The sequence below is a fragment of the Dunckerocampus dactyliophorus genome, chromosome 7 (assembly GCF_027744805.1).
Source record: "Dunckerocampus dactyliophorus isolate RoL2022-P2 chromosome 7, RoL_Ddac_1.1, whole genome shotgun sequence".
NCBI classification, from domain to species: Eukaryota; Metazoa; Chordata; class Actinopteri; order Syngnathiformes; family Syngnathidae; genus Dunckerocampus; species Dunckerocampus dactyliophorus.
In genome coordinates, this window is record NC_072825.1 from 24,397,849 (window position 1) to 24,407,803 (window position 9,955).

Below are 9,955 nucleotides of genomic sequence, written 5' to 3' on the forward strand. Positions count from 1 at the left end.
AAGCAATTTTATATTGTTCTGAGCGGCGACACCCTTTCCTATGTACGTTTGAGTTCTGGTTCAGTGGTTATCGTTACACTTTCCCATAGTACTTTACAACAAAGCCTTTTTGTAGCTTATCTTTATATGCTCATTGCGTGACTTTAAACGCCACATTCCGTGTTAAAATTTGGATGTCCTACTCTACTTATAGGTGCCAGTGCATCCTTGCTGTAAATACGTGTGTGTGTGTGTGTGTGTGTGTGTGTGTGTATAAAGAGGAGGAGGAGAATGTGAGGATAATTTAATTATGGAGCAGATAGAGAAGGTTCCCGGGGTTAATATCCTGCATGCACTCTGCTCCTCCCCGGACAGACTAATTGCTTTAAGCACATTAGAAACTTTATTGACTGCAATGGCCTTTTATGGCATTACGTTTCTGCTGCTCACTCTCTCTCTCTCTCTCTCTCTCTCTCTCTCGCTATCTGTCTGTCTTTCACTCCAACTTGAACCTCATCTGCCCATCCTGAAGGCTGTCTAAATGTGATGAGATTTGTATATTAAGACGCCTCATCTATGGAGGCTTGATTGGCAGGTGATTAACTCATCTTAACCCACAAGACTCCTTCATCCTCGCACTAAATGACGCCATAAAAGTTCCTCTTGATGTTCCAACAGCTCGTTCAAGGGAGGGGTGTGCGAAAAGAAAGAGCACAGCCCCCTCACTTTCCCTGTCCATGTGTTGAGATCAATCCTCTCCTCACACCCCGTCTCCATTTTCACTGCCAGACCTCTTAATGAGGATGGAGGTGAATGGAAGGAGTTATTAAAAAGTCTTCACCTTCCTCCTGGGACTGCTAAAGAGGAATTATACTCAACTAAGTGCACTTATAGCCACACTTAGAAGTTATTTCACATTTCCGCCGCCATAAATCCACATTCTGTGCAGTGATGACAGCAGTAGAAAATCATTTCAGTATTTCAGTGTTTCTCTCCCTCTCATTTTTCTCTAAAAAAAAGATTTGGTGGGAGATTTTTATTAAAAGCTATGGGCTGGGGGTGGGGAGAATTACAAATTGTGAGGCAGCACAGACACGATGAGATACAGATGAAAAAATGTTTTAGCTGAGGGGCAATAAGAAAGGCAGCTGTAGAGCCAGTGTGTGCAGATTGGTGATACACGTTAGCTCTTGTCATTTTACTACTGTATATACACCACATATACACACAACACTTATCCCAACTGCCTTAATTAGTATGAATTGAGGTGTGTCATCATGTTCCTCTTCCAGCAGTCCAGTCCAATAAGTCTTGCACGATGTGATGGAGGCGGGTAGGGGGTAGACATCTATTACAATAACTCCATGCCGCTAATGAGAAAGCAAGAGGCTTGACTTGTCACATGCAGACCATCACGTCTGCTAAATGGATGGATGACACCAAGATGTCATTAGCAGTTCTTAGAGAGACTAATCTCAATCAGCTCTCCCTGTAGTGTCTTTGCAACCAGCCCCATCTGGTGGCAGCTAGAGCAACTACAATAACACCAACTGTATGATGAGCAGTGTGTGTACCCTTTGACACGTACAGCGTGTCAAAATGAAACAAATGTTAGAGTTGGTTTCTCTTTCGCTGCTATAACAGATTCCACTTCTTCGGGAAGACTTTCAACAAGATTTTGGAGTGTTTGTAAGGTCAGAGGTCACTTTTGGACCCAAGAGAGCACCTAATAGCCCACAATTTCTGTTCGAGGGTGCGTTCACACTTGTCATACTAACGTTTGCTCTGTTAGTATGGTTCATTTGGTCAAGGGCAAAGACTTGAGGACCGAGAGCTGGATCGCAATCTGCTTGCAAGTGGACTCAAGTGTGAAAGCCGACCACACGAACGCACCAAAACATCGGATATGATGTCACCAAATGCGAGCGGAACTAGCAATCAGCAACTGATCTCTCCCTATTGTTTCACAGTCATTTGTATTGGCTACACAGTGCTCCCTAGCCTGTGTAACCGGTCCAAATTCCACTAGCTCTGGTGCTGGTAACACTTGCGTGTCTGTTTTCCTTGTCTTTTGCCTCCAAACAGGCAGGAACAGAGTTCAGTCTGTGCATTGGTTTCAGCACCTAGACAAAAATGGTGTGCGTTCACAGAGACCGTAAATTAATGCATCGCAAAAGAAATGCTGCTCTTCAATCCAGTTGAAAAGCCGGCTTTATATGTGGCTTATCAAGAAATGCTGCAAACGTTTTATAGATGGTAGCTTGTGAGAAAATACAGTACATGTCCAACAGCAATTCCGTGACTTTACAGAGTGAGAGATGATGTACAGTGGTGTGAAAAAGTGTTTGCCCCCTTCCTGATTTCTTATTTTTACGTGTTTTTCACACTTAAATGTTTCAGATCTTCAAACAAATTTAAATATTAGTCAATGACAACACAAAATGCTGTTTTTAACAGAAACTTATTATTATTAAGGGAGAAAATAAATCCAAACCTACATGGCCCTGTATGAAAAAGTGATTGCCCCCTAAACCTAATAAGTGGTTGGGCCACCCTTAGCAGCAACAACTGCAATCAAGCGTTTGTGATAACTTGCAATGAGTCTCTTACAGCGCTGTGGAGGAATTTTGGCCCACTCGTCTTTGCAGAATTGTTGTCATTCAGCCACATTGGAGGGTTTTCCAGCATGAGGCGCCTTTTTAAGGTCATGCCACAGCATCTCAATAGGATTCAGGTCAGGACTTTGACTAGGCCACTCAAAACAGATGGCCGGACATTGCCCTTCAGGATTTTTTGGTAGACAGCAAAATGCAGTTCTTTTGATGTTGTTGTGGGGTCTTTTGTGACCTCTTGGATTAGTCGCACTACACCCTTGGGGTAATTTTGTTTGGCCGGCCACTCCTAGGAAAGTGTCACATGTTTTTGCCATTTATGGAGAATGGCTCTCACTGTGGTTTACTGGAAATGGCTTTAAAGCCTTTTTCTAGACTGATAGACCTCAATGAATGTCAGTTAAGTTATGTTTTAACCGGGGGGGGGGGGCAGTCACTTTTCCCACACAGGGGCACATAGGTTTGGATTTTTTTTTTCTCCCTTAATAATAAAAAAGCGTTTTGTGTTCAGTTGTGTTGCAATTGACTCATATTACATTTGTTTGATGATCTGAAACATTTAAGTGTGACAAACATGCAAACAATAACAAATCAGGACTTTTTCACACCACTGAATTAAAGGAAATATATTATTATTATTATGGATATTATAATTATCATATATTATCATAATTTGGTTTATTTGGTCTAAAAAAATATTGACAATAATATCCCCTTAGCATCACTTTGTGGTTATGGTATTGATTATGGTTTAATTTATTTGAACATGCATACTAGTTACATTGGAATACATCACATATTACCATTTACACTTCCACATGTCCAAAGGGGGTAGGAAGAAGCAAAGCTTATGTAATACAACCCACCCAGCCCCCCCGCCCCCCCATCCATTTTACAACAATTGCAATACATTTGTTCACTTCCTGTATTCCAAGTGTGACTCAATTAAATTAAAACGTTTGCTTGTTCAGGTTATTTTTTCATTGTACTTTTCTTAAAATTAATGTTCAAATCTTGTTTTGTCTCGTTCTCGTGGACCCAATCTGGTGCATCGTCTCATTTTGTGAGTAGGGTGTCTCGTGACGCCTCTCGTACTTCCACATGAATCTCATCCAACAGCCTGCCTTTATCGGCCGCACAGTCTTGCTTAGGAACGGGAATCTAAAACTGTTTTCTGTTAAGTGTTTCAATCTGGGGTTTTTTGCAAATAATTCCCTTATCATTTCAAGTGGGCGTAAATGGCGTCACCAGATGTCACCACCTTGCAAACGTGGCGACGTGATTCACCGGAAATATGGCATCCAAGCGGCATAAACCGTCTAAAGCGTTTGGTTACGTTTCACGAGAAAAGATGACAGGCAATGTGCGATACTTGCAAAGTGAAGATTTCATCAAAGGGAGGAAATAATACAAACATGCAGAAACATTTGTGTACACAGCATGCGATAATTTTGAAGCGTCCCCCCCCCGATCTAAAAGAGTGTTCTCCACAGCTGGAGACACCATAAGTCCAGACAGAAGCAGATTGGCTTATCTTTCTGCAAAAGAAATGTTCATTCTTCATAGTTGGCGGTTGCAGAATTGCAAATGCATTCTATTGGACTTGACTTGGCTGCATTTATCAACGGCTGACGTAGTTTTATTTGGGAGTGCTCAGCTCATAGATCCCTTTAAAAAGGATAATTGTCATTTCGATTACAAAAATGTTGATGGCATCCGTGTGTATTTTCCACAGAATCATTTATGTTGTATTTTGTTCATCTGTATCTATTCATATTTCATAAACATTTTTATTAACAATTTATTTTATTTTTGTTTACAAAGCAAACAATTCTGGGGACCCCCCCCCCCCCCCCCCCCCCCCCCCCCCCCCCCCCCCCCGCAACCCCATGGAGGAGCCGTAGGTTGTGGGCCTCTGAAGACCTCACTCTTGGGTTTGTTAGTTCATGTTACTTCTAAACTAATCAACGCTGATGCTAATCAACCTGTTTGCACTACTTTTTTACAAATGAGAATTGATAAGAACTGAATCATTATGCACCCCGCCTCTCGCCCTAAGTCCAGCGTACCCCAGGAGGATAAGCGGCATAGAAAACGTATGAATGGATGGATGAATCATTAAGCAGAATCTAAAATGGAATTTTATCAATTCCCATCCGTAATCATGCTGGAACAGAGAAAAGAGCCTTCCCTAATCTGTTGCCACAAAGCTGGAAGAATTATCCAAAATAGCTTGGTAAGATGAATAATAACAATTCAGAAAGAAGAGGCCTAGCCCAACCAAACATACAGTATATCATACACCTATGAATCCGTTATACTGTATTTCAGTCTTGGCACGTGTGTTTAAATCAGGTTTTGTAGGCCAAGAATATATGATACAATTGTCCATTGTATTGTATAAAATGACATCTAGTCCTTCAGTCCTTTTTTTGAATTGAACGAAGAACGTCATACATTTGCATCCTGTTATCAAAGAGTAAACACAGTTTTATACAAAACGTGGCGAGACGATCGCTGCAGTGATTTAGCCAAATCTATTTTTCTCGCCTGCAGAGTTGACAAGCATCAAGCGTGCCATAGAAAAAGGTCAAGTCCTGCTGTTCCATTTGATATGTGAAGCACCTTGCTGTGATGATGACTTCATTAGCAATTCAGTGTCTATAAGGGCTCCGATGGCGAAAACTTCAAGGGCGCATGAATATGCTAACAACCTTCATTAGACAAGTCAAACAGCTGGACTTGATGCCTGATGTTAGAATGCACTGTACAGTATGCTTCCCTGATGGCAACATGTTTCTGTATTATACACTACTTTGTTCTGCAAGTTATGATAAATGATATTTATCACAATTTGTCATTTTGTTTGTTTTGCATTATAGCCTATTTTTACGTTTTAATCACACAGTTTAATTTTCCCCATGAAGACTGCTTTTTTATTTTATTTTATTTGCAATGGACCGATACGGCATTCTTCACATTAAAGAGCAATGAAGCTTCCTTTTAGAAGATAATCTGACGAATGACTTGCCTCATCGTTTGCCACATCAACAAAATGTAAAAAATGCAAAAGAGGAAAATACAAACAAAGAACTTTATAGTTCTATGTGTGTGTGTTTTCTTTTTTTTTTTTTTTTTTTTTTTTTTTGCTTTGATGAATTCAAGCCAGACAAAGTGCGGTTGAAGTGACATTCACATTCTTTTGTTCAAAAATGCAGCAGCGTCCTCAGAGATGTTTGCCGCTGTCGCTCCATTTGATTTACACTATGGGATAATAAAGCTGTCATTTCCACAGCGTTCCTCCTGGCACAAAGTGCAGTGTGTACAAAAGGAAAGCGTGGCAAGGTGATCCATCAAGAGGCTTTCCATACTCACGATCCTTTGTTTAAACCCAACTCTTTTATTTCCTTGGAAGTGATGAATATCTGACTTGAAAACAGACTGAGAGGCGCAAAAAGAAGGATACTTCATGCTGAAAAATGGAAAAAAAAAACGTAGGGGTTCAGACATTCACTCATTTACGCCATGATGGCATCCATTAGGTAACTCTTACTAGTTCATGACTCAGAAGACTGTAGGGGACTTAAAAAAAACCCAAAAAAAAACTGCTAAGCTAAGTTCAGTTAGGTCAAAGGCAAAATGAATTGATTTTTAGTTCCTACAGTGAGAGAGAAAACATAACCTGGGGTGAGCAGAAACTGCCATAAAATCAGTTTTTTGGGGAGCAGAGGAGGTCGTATTATGAGTGGGAGCTGATATAGGTCAGTATTGTGATACACGTCTTCATCAAGTGACAGAGCCTTCTGGATTAATGGACACAAATGTCCACAGATACTCTTCCTCATCTACGGTAGATTGACAGGTGGACAATAAGCATACAGTAAGTGTGACACATGTTTGTTTCCTCTTTGCTTTTTGTGTTTTACTTTAGTACGTATGTTTTGTGTTTTTCCCTATGCTCCTCCTCTTTGGTTTGTCTTTTCAGATGCTGGAACTCCCCGAGCTAAACTCTCGCAGCTGTCATTCATCAGCTATCCCGATTGATCTCCTCAGCTGCAGCAGAGGGGTGTACTGCGAAGCGAGTTCAGGGGGTTAAAGAGGTTTGGTGAGGCTAAAGCCGGGATTGCCTGTGCTACAAACGTGGGTCTCTTTTAATGCAGCTAGATCCCCATGGTAACGTAGGGGCTATTCACACAGAAATGTTTTCAGGTCAAAACAGCAGAGTATTTTATCGTCTTTTTTATCGTTTTTTGTAAACAGCTTGCAGAGTGGGAAAAAAACAGAAACGCAGCCTCGCTGTTTCTGTGTGGAGTAGCAAATTCGCTACAATTTAAAAGCGACGACATCACCGCACTGTGACCAGAGTTGAGCTTTGACAACAAACCAGTGTAATATCTGAATATTTCGAGTGTCACGATTCACCGCAGTCGACATTCTCCCAGTATTTTCTTGTCTTATACTCCCAAAATGACGCACATGTAATTCCACTTCGTCGTAACTCGAAACGAGCCTTGGAAAGCGGAAGATGACGGAATTATGCACCTGCTTTCTTTCTTCTCCTATGGTTTGGTGTGTCACGTGGTTCCGTTTGCGTGTCTGTTCACAGCGCTACAAGCAGGCGTGCTCTGTGTATTGCATCGTTTTCACTCAGTCATACCTTCCCGTCTGGATGCACGTTTTAAGGTGAGCGTCAGGAATAAAATGCAATATGAAATATAAATTTGCGCAATGCTAGTAGACGTTTATGTCCCAACAGTCCTTGCGTGTGTACTCAGCCCGCTGGTCTTCTTATATTACAATATTTGCTGGAGGAATAAGGCAAAAATCACCTGGAACAAAACACTTCTTTATTGTAACAAAAAGGAAAAATTGTCGCAGAGACGCGTCAACATTGGCACCTAGTGGCCACCATGAGGTACAGCATGTGACAATAAATGAGATCAGTAAAATATGAAAAAAATATACAGACATATTTCAAAGATGAAAAAGCAATTGTTGCTCCAGTGTATTTATTTTTTAAACGGATAAGGGTTAATTTGTCAACGTTGCACAATGTTGAGCTTTCAGAAATGAGAATACTAAGGGTATAGTATCGGGGTGATCTCGACAGATTAAAACCTGACGATATTTCTCGTTCAGAAAAAAAACTGTATAGTGGGCACGAGGTCTGGGACGATAGTAAATGAATAAATGAATGAATTAATCACACAGGAAATGAAAATTAACTCCACAATTTCTTTGGCCTCAATATACTGCCATGTGCATGCGTGTCTGTTTCCCTCGTCTCTCACCTCCAAACAGGCAGGTGGAGGATTCACTCTTAGCACTGGTTTCAGTACAACGGCATGAACAGAGTAAGCCCTTTGGCAGTCATATAGTGTCTTTGACTTTGTGGGTGGAGGCATGGCCGGTAGCATACACACATAGTACAGAAGAGTGTAGCCTTGTGAGGAGAAATGCCAGGTAACGTAGTAGAAATTAAATTAGTAGATTGCAATACTGTAGATTGTCATATACAGGTATTTTAAATAGTTTTTCATTGTACTTTTCTTAAAAGTAATGTTAAAATCTGGTCTCATCTTGTTTTGTGGTTGAATATGGTCTATTATTAGTTTTTAAAAACGCATATTTAAATTGTATGTATTCATAGCCTACATTAATCATTTTCAAGCATAAAAATAGATGAATGAACTGAAATGTTGTGACGAATGTGACGTTGGCTAGATAGAGTTGACTGTTAGTTGAGGGCTCGCAGCAGCTTAGCAGTGCGGAGAGTGGCCGACAGCAGCTCCTGTGTGAATGTTCACTGCATGTGTTCTCTTCTTGTTAATAAAGCGGTTGAAGTGCTTTGCGAGTCTCTCCTTAATCACAAACAGCAGCAGTAGAATAGTATTCTACACTGGTCTCGTCTCGAGGTGTTAGTAACGTTACATTGATAAGACAAGGAAGGACAGGAAGTACGCTGTCAATGCAAATGTGTGGGTCTATCTTATTTATGTTTAAGATGGCTTATTTTCTATTATTATGTCTACTATTTTAGGTAATACAAGTGTAAAAGTGACTATAGGGGTGTTATTTCAGTGTCTTCAGTGCTCTGATAATGGTTTAGAAGGTCATAAACAGGTTTTCTATGCTCTAACTACAAAAATAGCAAATTTATTTATCTTACTTTGTGGAAATTCACATATCGTGGTTTGGTCTGAAGCCAATTACCTGCGATAAGCGAGGCATTACCGTACATCTATATTGTCCGGCACTTCATTACCAATACCGATTAACAGACGCCGATATTGGCAGCAGCTCTTCCCTCAAATAAATGTCAGGTCACATCTTGTGTAAAGAATGAACACATTATGTTTCTTTTACTGTGATGCCACTGGATGCACTTCACAGATAAACACTGTTTATTCAAAATAAGACAAATACTGCAAGATGCAATGTAGGTTATAGAAAATGTGCCATATTTAGTCTCGACAGAAGTCATTAAAAAAATCATGAGCAAAATAACATGTCCTCCTACTATCATCAAGTGAGACAGGTTAGTCTTAAAGCATTCCTACAAGCTATAAGCTATAAGAACAAAGTAAAGTTCAAAGTGTTAAATCTGGACAAATACTATCAGTGAAATTATAAACTGGGCTCAGTCAACATGTCTCCCATAGTTTATTATTTTGCTGCATGTACACTAGGCTGCATGTGAAGTGAATCTTCCTGAGGTCTGATACTAGATTATGAAGTTTTAAAGGAAGACACCTTACTCACCCCTCACAGTGCTTTACAATCATTGCAAATTGTATACTTACAATCCAAAGGCAAAACCTGGAAATGCTTCCAGACTGCGGACATACTGAGCAAGCAAGCTTGTTGCTGTGTGGAGCACAGTCATGTCATGTCATGTCATCACTCACATTTTTCAGTGACGTGCAGTGAGATTCATGGCTCGAGGCGCTGACTTTATGTCTGTACTTGATGTTAATACAGGTTGCTCATTAAGAGGATAGCAAGAAAAAGTAAGTAATAATCCACTTTCATGAATTTGTTATTTTTTTAATGAAAGTGAATTATTACCTTTTTCTCAAATAGTTAGTCCCATTTATGTACTTTTTTATAAATAAAAAACATTTGTGTTCTTATCTTTTATCTGTATATGAAGTACACGCACCCTGTTCTTCTCCAGGAAAAGCTCTAATACTTTGTTGTAAAAGTCTGATCACTTTCTGGTGAGCATGGATGTATAATCCTCCATCATTCAAAATTCATTCAATCATTCAGCAGAGCATAGAAATATTTTTAATGCATTTGACTTGCTGATCTCTAGCTGGTGCTGCTGCTGTCAAAGAAAAAAAGCTAGCTTTTCCTCTGTG